Genomic DNA, 21,644 nt, shown 5'->3' on the forward strand with positions numbered 1-21,644 from the left:
ATTTACATTTTGAAATGACAAAACAGGAAAGCAAGTGTTTTCATGAGAAAAATACCTTAAAAGGAAAAATTGATAAAATCTTACATTTCTCCTCTCACCCATCAATTAGATATTTAGTTTGGTAGGGAGCTATCCTCTACTCCCACAAAAAGAAAACAGTTTTTTGGGTAGTTTCTTTATGAAACTATAAGCAATAATTCATTTCGCATATGTGAGATATGCCAATGTCACTGTTCTGAAATACTGTTTCCTAAGGGGTGTATGTGTGTATATATTTTAGCTATCCTACCTCCATTTTAATTTCCTATGTAACAAACACAAATAACCCCTATACATCATGAAATACATAATAATCTGTAACAGGTTAATTTATAAAGGCCAGAAAAAACCCAGAAAGAAAAATTGAGTCCATTTGAACCCACTAAAGTTTCTCAAAAATAATATACACATCATTCTACAGAACAATTTTTAAAATAGTGGTTTATCAATGACTGTTATTTAAAAAAATCACTTTTGTGGTTAAACATATCTACTTTAGGGGTTGTGAATGGCATAGACAAATACTATGTGGGTTGGTTTCTACCCTTAGCCTCTGCTCACCTCTCCAGCTTCAAGTCTTACCTCTCTTTCTCCCCTTCACACTTTGTTCCAGCCACAACGAACTTTTTTCCCTCTAAAATACTGCACTCCTTACTGTCTCAGAGATATTGCATGTTCTGTTTCACCTTTCCATAAGCCTCTCCTCACTTTTGATTGCCTACCTTCCATCCAATCTTCAGGTATCAGCTTGAAATACAACTTGCTATGTGAGGCATTTTTCATTCCCCAGATAAAATTATATTCCCCTGCTATGCAATTTCATAGCATCTTGTACTTCCTTTGTCTTCATCACAATAATGGCAAATACTTCTACAACAGAAGGTGGTACTCTTCTCATGCACACATATACATACCTATACAAGTATGTATATATATACGTATGTATGTATGTATGTATCTCCACTATATTGATACTCATTCAATCTTCATACTGAACCTATGAGGGTGACTACTATATGCATTTTACAGATGAGGAAACTGAGGCTCTGAAAAGTTATATAACTTGGCCAGGGTCCCAAGAATTTATTGAATTGTTTGTATTTCCCAATATACAGTTAGTTCTTCAGACTAGAGATCATGTTTGTCTTGTCCATTGCTAAATCCTAACGTCCAGTGCAGTATTGAGAGATTTGGATTCTGTTAATCACTCATCCAGTAGAACCTGCTTTATACAATGTACTGTGCTAAGCACTGGTCATATGGCAACGATCAAAACAGACATGAATGCTATTTTCATGGTGCTTATGGGTGAGGGCAAGACTTCTAAACTCAGGTCCAAGGTCCACGTATAGAATTCAGATGTCTGTTAACTTGGATGAGAGAAGTATTACATCTCTATTTTCACTAACCTCTAACAAAAGTCTAACATTATTTTCATTTAGTATTGTAGCCTATAAACCATAGTAGCATTAGCAGTACCTGTGACTTTGTCACTAATAAAAATCACAAGCTTTTCATCTCCTTTTATCGACGCTGCATATATCTCACACTATTTTTTTACATTCATCTTTACTTGGAAATTATGGTTGTTATTAAGTCTGCCAGTAAATCACGTTATTTAATATATTAATAAGAAAGTATGTATTATGCCACAGCATTTAAAATATTTAGAAAAATTTATTTCAGTGCAACTAGTTTCTGTTGTAATCCTGAATATATTATTTTTGCATTTAAATATAATTCAAAGGAGCTTCACCAGCTGTCAAAGGCCTTAAGTTATTAGGGTTTTCACCAGGTATCAAAGGGGTCCATGCTGAAACCCCTGGCATAGAAGATAGGAGTTTACAGCAAATTGGTTAACATCACTGTCTCCAAAGTGACGACCTGGGTTCAAATCACAGATCTACGGCTTAACATTGATGTGTTGTAGGGCAAGTTACTTATCCTCAGTTTACTCTTCTGTAAAAAAGGAATAATAATTGCTCTTTTGCATTCTTTCTGTGAGGATTAAATAACAGAATGATTGTAAAATACTACAATTCCTGACACCTTTTAAACTTTTAATGACATTAGATATTGTCACTGAGAGGGCCAGATATGAAACAATTATGCCAAATAAAAACTGTGAAAGAGATACGAAGGATTCGCCAAGATTTTTAGAACAGGAACTGGAACTCTCACACACTACTGATGGAAATGTAAAATGGTAAAAAACCACTTTGAAAAACAGTTTGGCAGTTTCTTAAAAGGGGTAACATATACATATTTTAAGAGCCACCTTTTCCACTCTGAGAGAAAGGAAAGCATGTGTCCATCAAAAAACTCTGTACGTGAATACTCATAGCAGATATATCTGTAAGAACCCCAACTGGAAACAACCCACATGTTCATCATGATGTGAATGGATAAACAAACTGTGATATATTTATACAATGGAATACTCTTTGCCATTGAAAGGACTGGGCTATTGATATATGCACCACAATAAGTGAAGTGCAAAGAACTATGATAATTGAAAGTAGCCAAACAAAAAGAGTACATATTGTATAATTTCACTGATATAAAACTCTGGAAAATGCAAATGAATCTATACTGACACTAAGCAGATTAGTGGTTGCCTAGGGAGGGTAGGGAGGAGCAACAGGGAGGAGGGGTTACAGAGAGTCATGAGGAAACTTTTGAGATGATGGATATTCCCACTATCTTGATTGTGGTGATGGTTTCATGGAGATTAGATAGATAGATAGATAAATAGATAGATAGATAGACAGACAGACAGATAAATAGATAGATGGATAGATGATAGAGACATCAAAATTGTCAAGTTGTACATTTTAAATATGTTACAGTTTATTATATATCAATTATACCTCAATTTTTAAAAAAATCCTTTTCATCAGACTTTAAATCACTCATATTAATTTAATTAAAAAGTTAAAAGCAACATACTATCACATCCTTAAAAGAAAAGTTAATCTTCAAAACTTCGTAATAAAAAGTGTATACTCTAAATAATTCTATCAACTGCATATAATAACGCTAAGCATCCCAAGAAAATAATTTTCGCTACCATTTACTATTTATAGTTCTTTAGCCATCATTGAACAGGAAACTGACTTCTGTCCAATAACAGAGAAGAATTTTGTCCTATTCAACATATACAATTTCATTTATTGTGAGCATATAAGCCAGTAAAATAAATAAACTGTTAGGCTGGTTCCCAAAGCATCAGCTGCATAAAATCTAAAGTATTGATCAATATGAGCTTGTTCCCATATAATCCCGTGTTTCAGAAAACCTTAGAATAAGATTCCTTTGTTAAGTAATGATTAAATATTAGAGGACTTGATTTTAAAAGTTATCCTCATTTTATAGTAGAGGAGATCATATCAAATTCAATGAGTATTTTGAGGGGACGATGACTGAAGAAAAGCCAATTGAATCCATGTGAAAATAAGACTGAAAACAATCAAACACATTCCCCCATAAAATTTTCTCATATGCTATATTAAAAGTGTCAAGGTAGTAAAAGATTAGGCAAGATCACTGAACTTTTAAAAATTATTACCTCAGTGAAGTTACAGCTGGATCAATGAAAAGCAGAAAATCCTCTCTTCATAATTTGAGTCTAATACTGTTCCTCTCCCCAGTCTAGATTAGCCAAAAGATATTAAGGTGTTTAAAACACACACACACACATCAGATCATGTCAGTGTCCCAGATTTCTCAAGTGGCTTCTCATCATCCTTAGAATAAAAGCCGTTATTAAAGCCTGTAAGACAGTGAGTAATGTGCCCCTGATACTTGTTTCTCCTCTCTTCTTCTATGCTGCTCCCCTATACCTTTCCTTATTTTTCTCTAATCACACTGACTGGCCTTATTTCTCTTCAGACATCCCAAGTATTTTCCTACCTCGGGACATTTTCATTAGCTGATACTTCCTACCAGGGACATACTTTCACAGATATTGAAGGTTCACTCCTCCTCATTCAGGCCTCTGCTCAAATGTCACCTCAACACAGAGTCCTTTCCAGACTTATCTCTCTAAAATAGCACTTCCCTGACCTTAATCTTTCTCTATTTCTTTGCCTTGCTTCACTTGTATTAACACCTGGCATAAAATTATTGATTTCAATAATTAATTCAAACAATTATTAACCACCTACTTTATGCTGGCCACTTTTCTAAGTGCTGGGAATGCTACTGTCCTCATAGAGTTTGTAGTTTTGTGGAAAAGATAAGATATTGGACAAATAATCAAAAGTGTAATTTTAAAAAGTATTATGAGAGCTAGAGGCAGAAATCCAACATTTTTAGAAGCATATGTTTCAGGGACTAATCTTATCAAGGAAAATTCTCCTTAAGCATGGAACTAAAGGATAAGTGGTGATTACATGGGTCAAGGGATAAATGTGGAGAGTACTATACAAACAGGGAACAAGGCAAGGAATCATTCAAAAACTGAAAAAAGTCCACAACGACTGGAGTAAAGTGAATGACAAGAAGAATGAAGCATAATGAACAGGACGAGGGTCTCAAGATAGGCAGAGCTTAGATTATGCAAGCTTCTTTGTCAGCTATGTTAAAGGTCCTGGAGTTCATCTTAAGGACACTGGAAAAGCACTGAAAGGTATTAAGTAAACGAATTACGTGATCAGATTGTATGTCAAATATGTAAACCTGAATGTACTGGGAAGACTAGATTAAAATGGGATGGGCGATAATTCTAGAAGTACGGAGGCTTGTTAAAAGGCAATTTTAGTACATCAGGCAAGATAATTTGACTAGACAGTCAACAAAAAAGATAGAAAGAAGCAGGGAGATTCCAGAGATATTTAAAAGTGAGAGCTGATAGAACATGGAGATTGATTGGAAATTGACGAGGGTTCAGGGATATGAAGGAGTAAACATTTACTCCACATTTTCAACTTGAGCAATTGAGTAAAGAGGGGCAGTATTTTCAGGAAAAGCCAGGTTGGAAAGGGGATGAAGGCTTGAGTTTTGTTTCTGTGGAGTTTGAGATTCTTGGGAGACATCCAAGCAAAGACATAAAGGAGGACACAATTAGATTTTAGGATCTGAATTTCAGAATACATAAACATTTTAGATCAGACAGCATTTGATGGTAAATGAAGCAGTACATTTGAATGAAACTTGGAGACAGAGTAAACCATGAAAAGAGACAAGAGCCTAGGATGGCACCTTGAGGAACTCTAACAATTAATGATGGACACAAAAGAATAAGACTAGCAGGACATTGAGAAGGAATGACAAGAGAGAAAGAAAGAAAAAAACAACAACAACAGCGTGTGGCATACTGAAAGTTATGGGGAAAGGGAGTTGAAAGAAGAAAGCAGTAAGAAGACGACTAAGGAGTTCTGGGTTTGGGAACATAAAGAACATGGTGAGCTGAATGTGAACAATTTCAGAGGAGTGGTAAAGGCAGAAAGCAAGTTAGACCAACTTGACGAGTGAGTGGACCAACATAGGAAGATAGCTAAAGGAGGCTTTGTGGGCAATTTTTTTTTTTCTATTTTAGGGTTTGGTTTTTCCTCACAGTATACAGAGCTTAACTGTTATATTAAATATACCTAACATTCTAGAAAATTTTCAAAACGTTCAGCGCAATCCCTAAGAACGCTGATTGGTGGGGAAGATCAGATGTAATTTTTTCTACCAAATTTATTACTTTACTACCCCCTACATTCCCTTACATCCACATTCCTTGGAGCTGCAGAGTCCTGGTCTCTTTACCAGCATGTCGTAACAGTTACTGAAAGAGATGCTTTAAAATGTCCAATGTAATTGTTGATTTCTCCAAGTCTCCACGTAGTTGTCAATTTTGATTTACTTATTCTGAAGGTGCATTATTGGGTGCATCCAAATTTTACATTCCTATATATTCTTGTTGATGTGACCTATTTTATCATTATGAAATGTCCTTTCTCTCTCATAATACTTCTTGGCTGAAAGTCTCCCTTGTCTGATATTAATACAGCCATATCAATATTCTTTTGGTTTGTGCTTGCGTGCATCTTGCAACTTATCTGCGTCATTATAATTAAAGTCATTTCTTCTGAAGAACGTAGGGCTACATTTTTCCTCAGTATGACAATTTTTGTCTTTTAATCAAAGAGTTTAATATGCAGTCTACCATCCTGTTATTTCCTTTGTCCCATTATTTCCTTTATTTCTCTACCTTTATTACTATTGTTAATTACTGCACTTGTACATATGGTAGATACCACACAACTCATTGTTGCTATTTTTGTTTTAAACAGTCAATAGTCTTTTTTATTTATCCATTTTTTTTACCATTATTGGAGAAGTTTATTCATTCTTGGATGTCTGTTTTTTTTTAAAAAGATTGGCACCTGAGATAACATCCATTGCCAATCTTCTTCATTCTTTTTTTCTTCTTCTTCTCCTCCCCAAAGCCCCCCGGTACATAGTTGTATATTCTAGTTGTGAGCGCCTCTGGTTGTGCTATGTGGGATGCTGCCTCAGCATGGCCTGATGAGTAGTGCCATGTCCATGCCAAGGATCCAAACCAGCCAAACCCCTGGGCTGCCAAAGAGGAGCGTGCAAACTTAACCACTCAGCCGCGGGGCTGAGCCCCGGATGTCTGATTTTTCTGTCCAGAATAGTATTTCTTCACACTGCAGAATATCCTTTGCAATTTACACTGGTGTAGAACTACTGGTGATAAATTATGTCAGCTTTTGGGTGACTGAGACCATCTTTATTTTGCCTTCTTTTTTTTATAACTTTCTATTTTGAATGATTGTAGATTCAAACGCAGTTGTAGGAAATCATACAAAAAATCCTGCATATTGTCACCCAGTTTTCTCCCATGGTAACATTTTGCATACCTATAGTACAATATCACAAACAGGAAATTGACAGTGAGACTATCTTATTCAGATTTCACAAGTTTTATATGCACTCATTTCTCTCTGTGTGCTTTGTTCAAAGAAATTTTATCACATGTATTTTGAGTCAAGATACAAAACAGTTCCATTATAAGAATCCCTCGTGCTACCCTTTTATTGCCCCAGCCACCTGTCTCCTAGTTTCTTGTTTCTAAAGAATTTAACAAAAGTAGAGGACATAAACCCAAAGCAAGAAAAAGGAAGGAAATAATAAAGATATGAGCAGAAATAAATGATAATGAAAACCTGAAAACCTTAGAGACAATCGATGTAACAAAAAGATGAGTCTTTGAAAAAAACAAATTCATAAACTTTTAGCAACAGCGACAAAGATAAAAATAGAGAAGACACAAATCATTAACAATAAATATGGAACAAGAGATATCATTATAGATCCTGAAACCATTAAAAGGATATGAAGAGAACACTAAGAATTATTTTATGCTCATAAATTCCACAACTTGAAAAAATGGAACAATTCCTTGAAAGCCAGAAGCTACCAACACTCAACCAAGATAAAAGAGACAAAATGCATAGCTCTGTGGACATTAAAGAAATTGAATGCACAATTTACAAGCTACAGGAAAAGTAATCTCCAGGCCCACATGGCTTCACTGGGGAAATCTACCAAACATTTAAAAACTTAACACTAATTTTACACACTCTCTTCAAGAAAACAGAAGGGGAGGGATTATTTCCCAAATCATTTTATTAAGCTAATATTACCTTGACATCCCAAACTAGAAAAAGAAAGGGGAAAAGAAGAGAAAACTACAGACCAATATTCCTCATGAATATAGATGCAAAAATTCTTAACAAAATTTAGCAAATAGAATTCAGCAATATATAAAAAAAGATTTCTATACCGTTAACATTGAAATAATTATAAATTCACAAGAAGTTGCAAAGATAACTCAGAGAGGTTCCCTGTACGCATCATCCACTTTCCCCTAAGAGTTACTTCTTAAATAAAGTACAGTTTCAAAATTAGGAAATGAACATTGGCACAATGTGTATGTATAGTTTTATGTTCTTTTATCACCTATGTGGATTTGTGTAAGCACCACTACAATCCAGATACAACATCTCCATCAACACAAAAATCTTCCACTCATAACCCTTTGTAGCCCCATCTATACTCTCTCCACAAAATCCCTAATCCCAGCAACCATTAACGTTTTCCATCTCTAAAATTTTGTAATTTCCACAATGTAATATAAATGGAATCATAAACTGTGTAACTGTTTGAGATTGGCTTTATTTTTGTCCACTAAGCATAATGCGCTTGATCCACCCAACTTATATTTATCAACAGATTATTACTTTTTATTGCTCAGTGGTATTCCATGGTATGCATATATACATTTTGTTTAAATGTTCACCTATTGTAGCACATTTTGGTTGTTTCCAGTTTGTGGCTATTATAAATAAAGCTGCTATGGACTATCAAGTACAGTTTTTTTGTGTGTGTGGACATATAATTTCATTTCTCTAGGATAAATGCCCAAGAGTGCAATGGATTCATCATATAGCATTTGTGTATATTTAGCCTCTTTTTTTGAAGAAACTGTCAAAGTATTTTCTGAAGTGGCTGTATCATTGTACATTCCCACCAGCAATGTATGAGAGATCCAGTTTCTCCACATCCTCCAACAGTATTTGGTACTGTCATTTAAAAGAAAATTTATTTACCTCTTCTGACAAGTGTGTGATACTATCCCACTGAGGTCTTAATATGCGTTTCCCTGATGGTTAGTGATGTTGAACATATTTTCATGTACTTATCTACCATCTATATATCTTCTTCAGTAAAATGCCGCTTCACGCCTTTTGCCCATTTTTAATTGGATTGTTTGTTTTTCCCCTTAAGTTTTGAGAGTTCTTTATATATTCTAGCTAAGAGGGTTTTTTCTTTCTTTTTATAATCAGGTATTTAGTTTGCATATATTTTCTCTATGTCTGGAGTTGATATTTTCATCCTTGTAATAAAGTCACAGAGCCAATTTCTTTTTATATTTTGATGAAGTCAAATTTATCAATTTTTAAATTTCATGAATCATGCTTTTCATGGAATGACTAAGAACTCTTCATCAAGGCCTAGGCTCAACAGAATTTCTCCTATGTTTTATTCTGAAAGTTTTATAGTTTCACATTTTACATTTAAATACGTGATTCACTTTGAAGTAATCGTTTAATGAAGTATGAGGTTTAGTGTAAGTTTCTTTTTTTTCCCCCTGGCCTATGGATAACCAGTTGCTCTGGCAACATTTGTTGAAAAGATCACACTATTCCATTGAATTGCTTTCACAATTTTGTCAAAAATCAGTTGTCCATATTTGTTTGCATTTTTTTATTCTCTCTTCTACCTGTCCACAAACACCAAACAATCTTCACATCACTATACAATAAATCTTTAAAGCAGGCATAGTGGTTCCTCCCATTTTATTACTATTTGTCAAGATTGTCCTAGGAGTGAATGCATTTCATCTAAATTGTCAAATTTATGAGTGTAGAGTTTTTTGTAGTATTTCTTCATTGTCCTATTGATGTTTTCAGGATCTTTCATGATATTCTTGATATTGGTAATCTGTGTTTTTATTCTTTGTCAGTCTTGCTAGAGGCTTGTCAGTTTTATTGGTCTATTCACTTTGAATCATTTTTTGTTTCACTGATTCCCCCTTTTTTGTTTTCATTTTCATTGTTTTCTACTCATATTTTTATACTTCTTTCCTTCTGCTTGCTTTGAGTTTATGTTGCTATTCTTCTAGTTTCTTGATGTACGAGTTCTTTGATTTGAGACTTTTTCTTTTTTCTAATGTGTCCATTTAATGTTCTAAATTTCCCCTACAGCACAGCTTAGAGGAACTACATTTTAAATTTAAATTTTTATTTTTGCTTTCACTCAGTTTAATCTATTTTTAAAAACTTCTTGAAACTCCCCTTTCGACTCATGGAATACATAAAATTTTTTTGTTAGTTTCCAAGTGTTTGGAGATTTTCCTCGATATTAATACCTAGTTTGATTAGAGAATTCATCATGTATGATTTCAAATTTTAAAAATAACTGTTGAGGTTTGTTTTATGGCTGAGGATAGGGTCTGCCTTGGTATCTGTTTCATGAGCACTTAAAAAGGCTGTGCATTCTGCAGTTGTTGAATGTTCTATAAATCTTGAATAGATCCTGTTGGTTAACGGCATTAAGTTCTTCTATATCCTTGATGATTTTCTGTCTAGTAGATCTATCAGTTATTGAAAGAGGGATTTGAAGTCTCCAACTATAATTGTGGATTTTTCTATTACTCATTCCAGCTCTATCAGTTTTTACTTCACACATATTGCAGCTCTATTGTTTGTTTCCGACATATATAGGATTGATAGCTCTTCTTGGCATACTGACCCTTTTGTCATTATGTAAAACTTGTCTCTGCCTCTTGTAATTTTCTTTGTTCTGAGGTCTACTTTGTCTGATGTTAATTTAGTTAATCTTGCTTTCTTTTAATTAATGTATACAAGTATATCTTTTTCTATCCTTTTACTTCAACCTACCTATATCGTTATAGTTTGAGTTCAGCTAGATAGCACATTGGTGCATCATCTTTTCTTAATCCACTATGTCAATACCTGTGTTGCAATTATTTTTCTTAGACCATTTAGATTTAAGGGAATTATAAATATGTTATGGCTTGGGTCTGCCAATTTACTACTTTTGTTTGTTTCCTCTGGTTCTGTTCCTGTTTATCTTTGTTTGCCTTCCTTTGGCTTACTTGAAAGATTTTTAGGATTTCTTTGTTTATTACTGTATTTTTTGTATATCACTCTGTATAGTGTATTTAGTGGTTGCTTTAGGTAATACGATATGCATACATAACTTTTCACAATCTACCGGTTTTGCTCTTTTACTACTTCTAGTCAAGTACAGATATTTTACTTCCATCTAAGTAACTTTACTCCTCACACTTTGAAAATATAATTATCTTTACTACTTACTCTACACCTACTAAGTACCACATCAGCTGGTGGTACAACTTTTGCTTCCATCACAAAATATGATTTAAGAAACAAATGAGAAGGCTAGTTTATTACACTTATCTTTATTTTACCCATTCCAACATGCTTCTTTCCATTCTGACATTCCAAGCCTTTTTCTATTTCCTTTCTGTTTAGACAGCCTCTTTCAGTCGCTCTTTAAGGGTAGGTTTGCTAACAACACATTAGCTTCCTTCATCTAAGAATGTTGTGATGTCCCCTTAATTCCTTAAGGAATTTCTTCATTGTCATGGAAATATAGTCCATAATCTCTTCTACTGGAATCCTCATGTCTTGGGTCCTACTTATAATTGTTTGTTACTGTCATATATTTAGTGCTAAATCAGTGTTAGTTGTATAAATTAATGTTCTTTCACTGTACCCATATAATCACTGCTTTAATCAAGGCTCTGACAATCTTTCTTCTGTATAAATTCTTTCTTCCTGGTTTGTCCAAATTAAGTGCTAGAATACCCATTCTTCAATTCCCCTGTAAAAATTGGTGTTTATGTATTAATCAAATAGGGATCTGTCAAACACTTATAATATACTTTGTCTGGCACTTAGAGGATTAGTTTTGAAGTGAAAAAAAAAACACTCCTGCATTTTATAATATTACATTGCAGCCAAGAAGAATGTATAGGAAAATAAGAACCAGTTTCTTAATGATGGATAGTAACATATACTGAAGTTCCACAATCACAGGGAATCCTCACTTTAAAGGCTTCTTTACATAAGAAATTCATTTTCAATTTTCATCTGCACATCCTATGCTCAATATTACTATGAGAATACTGTTCACATGACGAGGCTATTTTATCCAATTCAAAGTTCCTCCTTGTCATAATTTTACAAAATTCTCCCAAAATCAATGAAACAAGGAAGACAGATGTTCTTTTGAGTCCCAAGATTCATTTAAGACAAAATATGATGCCTAAATGCCACAACTAGTTAACGAAATCAACAAACCAAAGGCCCACAGATCCTGGCTCCTAATCTTTTGCTTTTTGATCCAATCATGATTTTATTATTCTACTTCTTTGCCAATCTCACTCACTCCTCTGAAGCTAATTTGCTTAACGGCCTTTCCTCCAATCATTCTAAGAAGTAAAATCTATAAAATAACTATTACTCTAGGTTTGTGTAGAATATTGTCAAATTTTACAGAATTTGATGACTGCTCTTAAAATTCTCCTCAAATTGTGTCCAGAGCTAATTTTTTCCTATCACTTTCTCCCTTTATTGCTTTTTTATTAATTGGAAGAGAAGGTAACACTCCTTTCCCATCTGGAATTCCAATACCCTCCTCATCCCACTAACGGCTCTGTCATTTGTTATATAATGTCCTGCCCTAATTAACTGGAGCTCCAACAGTAACATCCTCCGGGTTTCAGGTGATCCGTGTATTGTCAAATGCTATTCTGCATGAGACGATATGTCAGAGTCTTAGAGGCAAGACTTTTCCCTCCCATGTGTTCACTGTCTTCTGCTTATTTTTTTCTTTAGAGGCCATCATATAGGATTTCCCCTTTCTGGTTCTATCACTAAGCACCTTCAGGCTAGCATCAAAGTAGTCCAGTATCAACTGGTCTTCTCTGACGGTTTCAGACTGAGAACTCTTACACTTTGTAACTCCAAACTTAACTGACATTATTCTCTCACTTAGTTCTGCTCTCTGTGTCCTCCAATGTAATAACTTGCCTAACCGATTATTTCCACTAATAGGGGGGAGATTGTCGTGCAACAGATACCATCACTTCCAGGTAACATTGGCCAAGGCATTTACAGGCATTCTTCTGGAGATGAAGTGGTCATCCCTCTTTTTTCAAACTTAGAAATAATTCCAATCTTGGAAATTCAAATTCTGCAACAATGAGTAGTAATGACATTGTAGGCTAGGTAATTGCTACAAATGGAACTTATTTTAAGTATTTCTCAAATCACACAATGCATATACCACTAATTGAGCCAAAATTTTGGGCTGCCCCACCTAAAAAAGGCAATTCATTTTGACTAACAATTCTTTTCAAGTTTGGATTCTTTTAAGAAATTATCCAAAATTCCCTGGTAAATATTCAATGGCTTTATGTCTCAAGTGTTGGCTTATTCAATAAATCTGAATAAAAATGCTCTATTCAAGTCATTTATTCTTTGCAAGTGCTTAAAAAATAGTTTATTGGGGCTGGCCTGGTGGTGTAGTGGTTATGTTTGCCCATTCTGCTTTGGCAGCCCAGGGTTCGCAGGTTTGGATCCCAGGCGCAAACCTACATACCACTCATCAAGCCATGCTGTGGTAGCATCCCACATACAAAGTAGAGGAAGACTGGCACAGATGTTAGCTCAGGGACAATCTTCCTCAAGCAAAAAGAGCAAGACTGGCAACAGATGTTAGCTCAGGGACACTCTTCCTCACACACACGCAAAAAAAGTTTACTAACAATCGCACTTTCCCTAATACACAACAACATACGAATCTATCCTAGGTTCATAGAAAGCGCTTGTATCTTTCTTGAGTTGAACTTGTATATTCAAATGTCATCTGGATACAAACAACAGCTGGGAATTACAATCATATATGTCACTTAGATGAAAACAACGGAATTTTTAATAATCTTTCAATATTTTAGAGAAGCTCAAAATACTAACTTGAAGACACATGTATATATTTTGGTAGGAGAGACTTTGAGTTCTTTGTTTCAGATTTTCTTGGAATTGTAAAGAGCCCTTTTGTGATAGAGAATGGCAATCCTGGTCAGAGAAATGATAATAACCTGAAAAAAAGGAGCAGATTTACCACTAGCCATGATCGTTGCACACTTAACAGTTACCTCACCTTTCATTTAATAGATGTAATTTATAAATGACAAAAATTGCCCTTATCCTCAGATCACTGATAAAAATTATAGTCATTATAAACACAGCACATAATTTTGACCAAAAGGGAATTCTTCTTGTGTATATTTTCACTGATTGTAGCAACTCTAAACTCTTATTATTCCTACTTTTGGTGCTAAATGAAATTATCAGAAACCCCAAATCTTTTTTGCAACCCATGGCTGTTAGTTTATCGTAACAGGGTGTACAATTGTGCACTGGGTCATTTACCTGCAGAAAATTTACTTTTTGGGTTCACTGCTGCTTTTCTTTGTCCCTTTGCTGCTTCCTTTGATCTGAGTTTTTAATGATTCATGAAACAAAGAAGAGTGAAAATTCATAGGGAAATAAGTTAATGCAGTAATATTTGTGTTTTGTTCTAAATGCTCAAAGTGATAGCCTGTATATGGGTTCTGAAATCTACAGTAGGATCTCATAAATGAAAGACATTTTAACCCCTCTTTACACAAGATAGATTTTTCCTCCTCCTTTTTGTATTTAAATAATCACCAAGGTAACACATTTTGGAGAATAAGCTAAGAGAGAGTGGCCAAACCTAAAACAAAATGTATGAAAAAATGCTTGCACAGACCATGAACTTCAGTTCAAAAAAACTAATTCAAAAGATCACCTTTCATTTTGCCTTCTAAATATGCCGAGCATTTGAATTCACAAGATTTCTCACCAATGTGATATTGCGGACATTACTCCCTATCAAAAGTAAAAATATTACTTGTACGAAGCAGTCAATTTGTTTTTCATAAGTGTGATGTATGTGACAATTCAGACATTGTTTTTTAATTTAAAAAGTCGGAGTCTAGACATTCAGCTTCAATGGTTTTGTGGTAGGAACCACAAAATATATACCTCTCATTGTATTTTTGCAAATGCATAGGCACAGTCACAGCCCAATAACTCCATGCATGGCTCAGCTACCCACAGTAGAGATACATCCTTCCAGTCATTGAGTAACACATCTTTTTGGGCCAAGAGTTCGGTTTTTAAACGTGGAATCAAAGCTTTTAGATCATTTTGCTACATAAAGATAGAATCAGAGGATATTAGAAAAAGAAGGAACTGACCTTTCAGATCCTCTCTTTCAACCCTTTCTATTTATGGATGAGAAAACTAAGGCCTATAAAGAAAAAGAGAGCCCACAATAGAAAAGAGTTATTAACTGTGCTGAGACGAAAACTCAGAATGCCAGTTCAATGCTCTTTAGCATTTAGGAGCTCCTAAAGGCCATGATCCTTTAAGGTCTAGGGTTGTTAACAACTTTATTGGCTCCAGGTTTCTGCACTATTTTACTGCATACCTTTTCAAATAGTTCTTGTATAAATAAACTCTGTTCAAATTGCCCTATTTTGAGTGTGCTGTTTTCTATTATGACTCTATGGATATACTAGCTCTTAATCGTAATACAAACTTTCTGAGCTTCAATTTTTCATCTGTAAAAGAAAGGTGATAAAAATAAAGACCTCATAGAGATGAAACGAAAACGAGATAATATATGCAAATCACTTAAACTGCCTGACACATAGTAAACACTCAATTAATGTTAATTATCACTAGTGTGTGTACTATGTCTTATTCCTCTCCATAAGTAAATGTGTATACGGAATTTTGATCTCTAGCATGTTCAGGAGATATAATGTTGGGAGTAGCTACTTGAGAAAATTATCCTATTATCCACTTATCAATTTTAATTAATAAATAGATATAGAAGATCTAATTTTAATGTATCTCCGTCTCCTATAGCCAACCCTTATTCAAAAGAAAACTATTAATTACTAATACAAAAAATCTCATATTATTTTCTATCTCGTATTGTAAGTGAAGTCATGACTTAAGGATCCATATCTCACATTTGGCACATATTTTTAGAAAGAATAAAGTTTCTTAAGTGACACAATGGGCATCATAGGATTCTGAAGCTAACTAATATCATCAACGTGATTACTTCTTACTACCTAATTGATATGTACAAGGGGAACTGAAACATTTTAATCAGAATGCCAAATGGGCTTTCTTTTGCATTGTTTAGAGGTTTAATATGGACTATGAATGCATCTACTAACTTCAGTTCTTTCAGGAGATTCAGATATCTATTTAAGGGAGCTCTTTTCTTTCAGTCAAAGGTTGACGTGAATTTAGCAGACTTGGTTTACATTTTGTCCAACCTGAAACTTTTAATGATGATTTATAACATGTAAATTTGTTCCCTATTTGTTAAGTGAAGCTCCAAATCACAAAGAAATCTACGTCCAAAAGAGCACAGTGGTTTCCTTAGGGCGAACAGGAGCTGAAATGTAAGTCTGAAATAACTGCCAGTTAGGAAAGAGTGGCATGAGAATATTATGATTGAATTAATTTAGCTTATAACAGCATCTCTGGCAGACTCTACTTACAGGATGCCCAGGGATGAAATAACATGGATGTCTGCTGGTCCTATGCTGGAGTCTTGGCAGACAGTCCTGGCAGTGCTTATACGAACCTAAAGAGTACATAGTTTTTACTCCCTTTGTCATTTTCTTAATGATTAGTTTTTTCCTCCATGCCCAATTAGGAGATAATTTTTAAGTTCAGACAAATTCTTTTTTTTTTTTTTTAGTTTTTCACATATTTTTATCCTTATCAAGGCCGCATAAAGTAGTTATAGAAATTTAGCTATTTTTAATTCCTTAATCTTATGGGAAAAACAGCAAGGGATTTTGAGTAAGTATCACCTTCCTTAAGAATCAAGGGGTGGGGCGCCGGCCTGGTGGTGCAGTGGTTAAGTGCGCACATTCTGCTTTGGTGGCCCGGTGCTCGCCAGTTTGGATCCTGGGTGCAGACATGGCACCTCTTGGTAAGCCATGCTGTGGTAGGTGTCCCACATATAAAGTAGAGGAAGATGGGCACAGATGTTAGCTCAGGGCCAGTCTTCCTCAGCAAAAAGAGGAGGATTGGCAGCAGATGTTAGCTCAGGGTTAATCTTCCTCAAAAAAAAAAAAATCTACTCTGAAAAGCCAGATAAATGTCAAAGACATTAATAGTAAGACCTCAATGATAATTAATTTCACTTTAAAGAATAGTTATCAGGAATATTCTAGAGAAATGTCAGGACAAAACTGTACAAGTTCAGGGTTAAACAAGACAAGTCACAAGGTGAAAGGTAACACTCAGAGCTCCCATAACAATGTTGTCAACCTCAAGTTGTAGAAACTGCCTTTATCCTTGCTGGAATTATGTTATCATCTAAAGGTTTAAATGTTTTTGGGGGGAATGTTGGATGAGAAAAATGAGACAGATGCAGCATTTATCATATGGCTCTATGAAGCAAGATATTTTGGGACACATCAGACAAATGTGATCTCAGCCAGCTCTTACAAGAATATTACTATGGATTAAGTACTTATGGGGCCAACCTCAGTTCCCTTTCTCTATCATATGATACAAACCCAACTCAAGGATTATTTTGAGTATTCATCATTCAGGCATGCATTAAAAAATATTTCCTGTTTCTTATGTGGCAATCTCTGCTCTAGGTACTATGGATTCAGAAGTAGAAAACCATGGTCTCAAACTTTTGGAGTTTATAATCTATGAGAGATAGAGACACCAACATACATTAAAATAATGTGATTAGTATTATGAGAAGGGAAATATAAAAGGTAGGACCCCATGTAGCAGCTGGCAGCCTCACTGGAGAAATGAAAGATATTAGGTGATATGTATAAAAAGATTTTGCAAGAAGCCAGTCATTATATTATGTAGAAGTGGATAGGAATTTGTCTGGTAAACACATTAAAACACTTAAGACAGAAGCAGCAACATTAGCAAAGGCATGCATATTTGGGGATTTATAAAAAGTTGAAGCAGGTGTTGGGGTAAGATGAGATTGGAAAAGTACTTGGAAAATATCTTTAATGGTATAAATGCCAGGTAATGACTTTGGACTTCTATCTATATGCCCTGATTATGGTATGGCAAGCAGAACTTAAAATCACAGGGCAGAGAATATGGCATATCTTCCTACAGCATTAATTTCACTAGAAGGTATACAGAAGTCAGCAACAGACCCATTGTGGAATAGAACATGATATTCACATGACTTACAAAAAAATTAGGTGGATAAATTTTTGACTGCTGGTAGCAACTTCAGCATCCAAATTTATTCACCTCTATAATTAGGAGATTTAAGAGGTAGTTATTTGCTCATTTACTGGCAGATAGTCATTGAAAATTTTAGCCAAACAATGCCGTGCTCATGGTACCTAGGTAAGACTGCAACTGACAAACATAAAAAGGTTAATTTCCTAGCAACTTTTCTTAAGAAAAATGTAGATTTCCTAAATGTTTATTTTCCATCTAAGAAATTACTTGCTTTTAGTCTCACTCCACATATATATGATTCTCTCAGAAAAATGACACACAAAAGAGATAAATCCATATTTTGGTAGTGACACCTGGCAGAATTTTTGACACTCAGACGTCTGCCAGAGAACAATGGGCCAGATCAACAACTCATGGTTACATTCCTAGAACGGAAATCTGCATCCTTGGCCTTGAATGAGAAGATACTCTGCTGTCTACTAAGGGATGTTTAAGTTAACTCCAAGGTTCGGTTCCTTAAATCTGTCATAACTTAAAGCATCACTTCAATGAAAATACCAGGGAATTTTTAGTATGGTAAATCTAATGCTTGCAAGAGCCTTTTGAATGGTCTGATTTCCTCAAGCGTCCAGGAGATGAGGAGGAGGAGGTACAAGATCAACCTGTGACAGCAATCTCTCCAGATATCCAGGTAGTGCCAAGAAATCCAGGAGTGCATCTTTCAGTCTGCTCTACTAGAATTCAAAATGCCATATAAGCATTCAAGGGCTAGATACAGCTTGCCTTCAGAAGACAATGAGGTGGAAATAACCTGGACAGTACCCCTTTAAGGGTTTGCATGTATAGTCACATACAGATTTGTTTTAACCACCATGATACCGATTTATCTTTCATTATTTTGTTATAAAATTAAAATAAATAGGTACTGAATTTAAAGAAAACAGGCTTTTCCCAATCAAAATCAATTATTTGTTGAAATGGTAAAATCAATAAATATAATGAATATATTTAAATATATAATCACCATTTTGATTTTGGAAGACAATATAATTATTTTACTGGCATTTCATGGGAATATTGTTTTCATGAAGTAAATTTATGCTTGTAGTTGTAAAGAAGCGATCTACGTTTACAGCAAAACAAACTTTGCTATGAACTCTAACAGCGTATATGCACATATGTGAAACACGATACATTTTACAAATAGCCCACTGCTTTTTTTCCCCATTTCTTTTCTTTGCTCCATACAAATGCTCCCTTTACTCATTGAACTAGTGTCATTCACCAAATCAAATTTGGTCTCCGAGTTACAAAAGTCTTTTGAAATCCATAGCAGAAAAAATCTTGAGAACCAAGTCATTTTATTTTCAAGAGCCAGGTATTTTACAACACAAAAAGCTAAGCCTGGGCAGAAAATGTGTACACTAAATGATAGATTTGAAACAGATAAGAGATGATTCAAACCACCCTATCTTCACAGATTAGATAAGGGTTGTGGGAGCTGAACAAAGAGTTCCTGAGAGGGGGCCTGGTGTCATTTCATCCCAGAATGATGAAAGCCCCAGACAGGTTTAGGGTGATCAGGGAGCAGAGAATTATGATTCGCTCTCTGGGTGAAGTCGAAGGAAGAAGCAGTTCTCACAGTGAATTTTTTCATTGCTGCATGGCAAGATATTTGTGGAGTATAATGATGTTAGGGCACATATAAAGAAAGAGCGTCTGAGATCAAAGAGCATCTGTGGCCACAGAGAGCACCCCTAAATTTCCTGGGCCATCCAAGAGGGGTACAGAAATGTCTAAGAGAGGAACATACATTTTCTTCATCAACAAGGCCACATTACAGTAATGTCCCCACCACTGCTCATCTCTTTTACTACTGATAAACCTTCCCTATAACCCATGGCCAACCTTGAGGAGAAGGGCGGAGGTAGAAATCACCAAAATGGATGAACTTAAATGTGAAATATCTGACAGGGAAAAACCAACCAAACAAAAGAATGAATGATCACAATTCACCTATAAGTGACTAGATTACATTTTCCGTCAGGTAGAAGGAAAGGACCTCGAAATAGAGATTGTTATATTATAGAAATACTTTTTAGCATAACTGAGTTTGCTGCTTTAGCAAATATTGCTACATAGAGACTTGAAGACACACAGTGGTTGTTCCAATCTTCCCTCTGCTCCTGCAATTGCCTAAGCTATGCTTCTTTATAAAAATTCTCTTACTTCTTGCATGACCCTATCAAAACTCCCATTCACTTCTGCTCAGGAACATCTACTGTGAAGTGACTATAATAACATGATGAAAGCAATTCACACCAATTTATGATAAGGCTGAATCTGAAGTGAAAGATAAAGAGAATGGTGGATTTCAGAACAGTGGGTCTACATACTTTGGATGTTCAAATAGAATATATGTAACCAATGCTGCGATTTATAGTCTCTTTCATTTGCCATGCCCACTCACATACTCAAAGCATATAAAGGAAGAATCATGCTACCTTCAACTTCGCAAAAGGCCCTCATCTCATACAAAACAAAGAGTTATTGCTTGGTAAATATGGCTTAGAATCATGTATGTTGAAAGTGTATAATATTATACTAGAACCGATCAAATACATAGTTATTCTCCTAGATAAAAAAAAATACAACTATTGTCTTAAAATCACTCTCCACATACAAATGGATAATTTGAATATACGAATATTTGAGATGTAATCCTATCTGTAAAGAAAGAATAATAAGAATCATAACAATGCCTGCTTAAATGGATTTTTGTTTGAGGATTAAGTGAGAAAGTTAGAAAAATAAAAAAAAAAGTTAGAAAAATCAGCTCAAAACCTTGATTCTCTATCCACGCACATGCCTCTTTCCTGTTCAGAAACGTCACATCCATTTACTTTTGTGTGTGTGTGTGAGCAAGATTGTCACTGAGCTAACATCTGTGCCAATCCTCCTCCACCTTATGTGGGATGCTGCCACAGTGTGGCTTGACGAGCAGCACTACTGAGTCCATGAATCCTGGGCCACTGAAGCAGAGTGTGCAAACTCAACCACTATGCCACAGAGCCGGACCCTATTTACATTTTTAACGGAACCAGATATATAAACAAAATAAAGGAGGAGAATTGAGGACTGCACCATCCCAATATATTCTGAGAAACTAGCTGTGTGTTGTGACACATGTGATTTTGATGATGCAAACTCCATGTGAGGAGAGGTAGACTGGTAAAATATATCCACGAAGAGCAATTTAAGCAAATATCAGGTATATTCAGAGGAATGAAGAAAAATAAGAGGAAGTAGCTAAAGAAAGCTTTTGGATTTTCATGGTTGGCATTTTTATTGATTTTGCTCTCACCGAAAAAAAATACCATCATAGTACTGGACATACTACGGATTAGAGATCAGTCCTTGTTTTGTTTTTGTATAGCACTGTGGGGCTACCCTGGCTCCTTTCTACCCATCTCAGGCCCAGAGTCCTGAGAATGGTGGACCATTGCTTCAGCATCTCATTCCAAAATTTCTACAGAACTCAGTCATGGAATGCTTGGATAAAATAATTACTAGTAAAAGCTGTGAGTGTGCAGGTGTTTCAAGAAGAAACATAACCTTGCATTCATGAGTTGCTCTCCCATCTTCTTGCACAATCTCAGATGTTGGGTATACTTTAAA

General features: G+C 35.1%; 1 protein-coding gene across 1 annotated transcript in view; it reads right to left on the reverse strand.

Annotated features, from left to right (window-relative positions):
• The window catches only part of DMD (dystrophin), a 2,264,041-nt gene that overhangs the window by 2,013,264 nt on the left and 229,133 nt on the right, over positions 1–21,644 (reverse strand). The gene's annotated exons all lie outside the window — the stretch shown is intronic.

This window comes from Equus przewalskii, chromosome X, assembly GCF_037783145.1.
Source record: "Equus przewalskii isolate Varuska chromosome X, EquPr2, whole genome shotgun sequence".
NCBI classification, from domain to species: Eukaryota; Metazoa; Chordata; class Mammalia; order Perissodactyla; family Equidae; genus Equus; species Equus przewalskii.